The sequence below is a fragment of the Silurus aristotelis genome (genome assembly GCF_946808225.1).
Source record: "Silurus aristotelis genome assembly, chromosome: 1".
In the NCBI taxonomy this organism is placed as follows: domain Eukaryota; kingdom Metazoa; phylum Chordata; class Actinopteri; order Siluriformes; family Siluridae; genus Silurus; species Silurus aristotelis.
Genome location: NC_139574.1, coordinates 1,494,861 through 1,499,860, shown reverse-complemented (window position 1 = coordinate 1,499,860; position 5,000 = coordinate 1,494,861). Strand labels below are relative to the sequence as shown.

At 31.6% G+C, this 5,000-nt stretch overlaps 1 protein-coding gene and 1 long non-coding RNA gene across 2 annotated transcripts in view; one reads left to right on the top strand and one right to left on the bottom strand.

Moving 5' to 3' along the window:
• The window catches only part of LOC310730745, a 74,685-nt gene that overhangs the window by 16,033 nt on the left and 53,652 nt on the right, over positions 1–5,000 (bottom strand). The gene's annotated exons all lie outside the window — the stretch shown is intronic.
• The window catches only part of prr35 (proline rich 35), a gene marked incomplete at its 3' end in the record, with an annotated part of 11,337 nt that continues 10,201 nt past the window's right edge, over positions 3,865–5,000 (top strand). The window contains exon 1 of the mRNA XM_083555116.1: positions 3,865–3,977. The remainder of the gene's footprint in view (positions 3,978–5,000) is intronic.

Genomic DNA, 5,000 nt, shown 5'->3' with positions numbered 1-5,000 from the left:
AATACACTCTATAATATACTATAATACACTTTAATACACTCTATAATGGGCTCTATTAGTCTTTAGTAAAGACACTCTTTACACTCAATAATGCACTCTATAATATGTTCTATACACTCTATAATATGGTCTACAATACAGTCTGTAATACACTACACTTTATAATAAACTCTATGATACACTTAATACACTTTGTACACTCTAATATGCGCTATGCACTCTATAACACATCTATACACCTTATAATAACCTCTATAATAAACTCTATTATACACTTAATACACCTAATACACGTTATAATACGCTCTATACACTCTAACACATCTATACACTCTATAATAAACTTTATGATACACTTTACAATACACTTAATACACTTTGTACACTAATACACGTTTTACACTCTATAACACATCTATAAATTCTAAATACTCTCTATGATACAGTTTATATGCTCTATAATACGCTCTATACACTCTATAACACATCTATACAGTCTATAATACACTCTATAATAAATCAACGCTATAATAAACTGCATTTAAACAATATTTATGTCAATGTAAATATCTATACTATATACACTGCAAACTAATTCTGTCATTACTTAAATAATCAAGTAATCTTGAGTTTACACTACTTGAATTTTTTTTATTTTTTTTTTATAACCATAACTCAAAAATATAAGTTAGATTAACTTAATTAGCCGCAAAATACTTCAACTTAAAATTTTGACACAAGTCAAAATTCTAATTCATAAAATTCTAATTCACTCTGGTCTCCCTTGATGGTGATTGGTTATTGCCTGGCAGAACTCCTTAAAAAAGTAAAAAGTGAACTAGTAAAAAGAGAACTAATGCAGTGATTGGTAGAATAATCCTATAGGCGGTTCTTAATGCCTGTTGCTGATGCCAGAAAGTTCTGGAATTCATCTTCTTGTCGTTTGCCATTTAAACCTCGGTAAGTAAAGTTATTATGCAGAAATGAACTTGAAAATATTATTTTAATTGTCAAATATGTTTGTTTAAGGCCTAATTTGACATTTATATAACAAAGAACCGCCCAGTCATCATTACAAATCTTTCAGACACGTTGTGTTTCCCGTTCAGACTTTGCGAACATCACTATCAATTTTGTGAACATTATTTTAGAAATCATATTGAGAAACTGAATTTGACTTGTAAGATGTAAATTCTTTATACATTAGTTAATCGTGTATTTTTAGGAAATAAAAAGTGTTCTTCAGCAGTCCATCTTCACATTTATCATCAATAATTAATTGTCTAGCTAACCGATCCGTATTTACTGGTTTAGGCTGGTTTTATTAATAACATTAATTTTTATTATTATTAATTATAATAAAATATAATTTTCTTTATGATGTTTTGTCAATGACTATCAAATTATTTTTATATTTTCAATTGTTTTTATATTGCAGGTGAAACAAGAACATGTGGAAATTACACCTGAATAACCCCAAATCACTCGCAAACACTTATGATTTAATACAGCGTGTACTGATGTCGATGGGACAGAATGCACTCAAGCCCAAAGTACAGATTTTGGCAAACCAGCTTTTTTGTTAATAAAAAATGTTAAGTTGTTTAAGTGCTCAAAGTTTTAGCAGTGATGTTGTGCAGCAGTTAATGTGGGATATTGTTACCAGCTGTACAGTGTTGTAGACTGTGGCTGTGACCAGGGTGTTTTCTGATACAGTATGTTTTTGAAATTTAAACTGAAATGTGATTTATATCATTTCTGTACATTTTTGTACAGTGTGGCTGTGACCAGTTCTGTTTCATTTATTGAAATTGAAATGTTTTCATTTTTAAACAATTTTGCACAATAAATACATTCAATATGATGTGTAATGTGTTTTTTGGACTAAATAAAGCTTTAACAGTCAAAAGAACAATGATATTAGTCAATTCAATTTATAATCATTTGCAATTTCAGTTTATTTTTTAAGTTGATTTAAATATGTAAGTAAGTGAACTTAATAGTTTAAGTGCAAATTATAAAACACCAAGTTAAGTGAACTTAAATAAACAAGTTTTGGAAAATCCATTACTCAATTCAATAAAGTAAACGAGTTTACTCAATAGGTTAAGTTCATTAAACTTATTAGGGTTTTCAGTGTATGTAATACACTAAATACACTGCATTCACTCTATACACTCTATAATAAAGTTTACACACATAAAAAAATCAATATCTACAATAATCTGTGTAAATTCCATTCTTCACTCCATACACTTTAAACTCTCTATAATAAATAAACTCTATAATTCACTCTATAATAAATAAACTCTATAATAAATAAACTCTATAATTCACTCTATAATAAATAAACTCTATAATAAATAAACTCTATAATTCACTCTATAATAAATGAACTCTATAATTCACTCTATAATAAATAAACTCTATAATAAATAAACTCTATAATTCACTCTATAATAAATAAACTCTATAATTCACTCTATAATAAATAAACTCTATAATGAACTCTATAAAGTCTTTTATTCTCAATAAACTAAACCTAAAACAAGAAGAAAACAATTCCAAAACCAACATTTTGTATTTAATAATTAAATGCCACCTACCTGATTTTGTGTGATGAGCAGTGCAGACAGAGTGTGTGTGTGTGTGTGTGTGTGTGTGTGTGTGTGTGTGTGTGTGTGTGTGTGTGTGTGTGTTGGGAAGAAAGCGTTTCACTGTGCTGTAATGTATATGTGAGGAGTAAAAAAGAATTTTTTATCTTTAACTGTCACAATTTCTCTTCTACTCGTTTTGTAATAGAACATGTATAGAGTTTATGATTTATATTCATTGTTTGCTCTTGTTTATTTGAATTTATTAGTATTTTATTTGATTTGATTTGATTTCATGTTCTTTCCTTCTCTTTGTATTTGCTTTGGCAAACCCGATGTGGACTTATTTATCACCCCAATTAATCTCCTGGACACTGAGAGAGAGAGAGAGAGAGAGAGAGAGAGAGAGAGAGAGAGAGAGAGAGAAAGAGAGATGGGTGGATGGATGGATGGATGGAGTTTCACTCTCACTAACACACACTGCTAAAGTGCTATAAAAGTTTTGGCGGGGACTTTAAGTAGCTCGGCGCTCCAATTAGAGCAGGATCTCGGTGTAGCCTGCAGTGGAGAAGTCGTTACTGTCCTCACTGTAGCTTCGCTCGCAGCTAGAAACCACATATGACAGGGTGAGAGCGGGAGGGGCAGTTTCACGATTGTACTGCCCCAAGGCATCGCTCCCAGTCAGTATACATATATACACTTCTCCATCCGTCTCTCCATCCCTCCCTCCCTCCCTCCATCCCTCCCTCTCTTGCTTTCTCTCATTCATTCCTCTGTGCTTACTCTACAGCTCTCTCTCTCTCTCTCTCTCTCTCTCATTCCTCTTCTACTCTCTCTCTCTCTCTCTCTCTCTCTCTCTCTCTCTCTCTCTCTCTCTCTCTCTCTCACATCCCTCTTCTACTCTCTCTCTCTCTCTCTCTCTCTCTCTCTCTCTCTCTCTCATTCCTCTTCTACTCTCTCTCTCTCTCTCTCTCTCTCTCTCTCTCTCTCTCTCTCTCTCTCTCTCTCTCATCCCTCTTCTACTCTCTCTCTCTCTCTCTCTCTCTCTCTCTCTCTCTCTCTCTCTCATCCCTCTTCTACTCTCTCTCTCTCTCTCTCTCTCTCTCTCTCTCTCTCTCTCTCTCTCTCTCTCTCATCCCTCTTCTACTCTCTCTCTCTCTCTCTCTCTCTCTCTCTCTCTCTCTCTCTCTCTCTCTCTCTCTCTCGTCACACACACTCACTGTCTGCTCTCTTCAGCACCAGCAAACGACTCATACACACACACACACACACACACACACACACACACACACACACACACACACACACACACACACACACACACACACACACACACACCTACACACACTCACTTCTTCTGCACTGCTCATCACACTAATACAGGTACGTGAGATTTAATCACTAAGTACAAAATGTAGGTTTTGGAATCGTATTTGTTTTGTTTTAGATTCACTTGAATTAAAAAAAAAAGATTTATAGAGTGAATTATAGAGTTTATTTATTATAGAGTGAATTATAGAGTTTATTTATTATAGAGTGAATTATAGAGTTTATTTATTATAGAGTGAATTATAGAGTTTATTTATTATAGAGTGAATTATAGAGAGTTTAAAGTGTATGGAGTGGAGAATGGAATTTACGCAGATTATTGTAGATATTGTTTTTTTATAGAGTGTGTAAACTTTATTATAGAGAGTGTATAGTGTGAATGCAGTGTATTATAGTGTATTACATATATAGTATAGATATTTACATTTACATATATATAAATATTGTTTAGTGTACAGAGATTATTACAGAGTGTATAGAGTGTATTATAGAGTGAATAGAGTGTACACAGTTTATTGAAGATTATATAGGGTGTATTATAGAGCTCATAGGTGTATTATAAAGTCTATAGAGTGTATTATAGATCTTATAGAGTGTATGAATTTTATAGTGTAAAGACGTTTATAGTGTGTATTATAGTGTACTGTATATATGTAATTGTAAATGTTATAAAGTGTGTAAAGTTAGTTAGAGAGTGTAGGAAGGTTATTAGAGTGTATTGTGTGTATTAAAGTGGATTACATATATTTTCTAGATATTTTCATATATATGTAAATGTTATAGTGTGTATAGTGCATTGTAGTGTGTATAGAGTTTTTTATAGAATGTATAGTGTATTATAATTTATGTAGTGTATATAAAGTGTATAATAATATTTGTAGTGTATAAAGAGTGTATAGTTGTAGAGTTTTGGTGTGTTTATGGTTATAGGACAGCTGATCTAAACAAGCAGTCTGAATTTCAATAAAACAACAAGCAAAAATATTATTCTATATAATAATAATAATAATAATAATAATAATAATAATAATAATAATAATAATAATAATACACACTTGTGGCTCTGACTTTAACTCC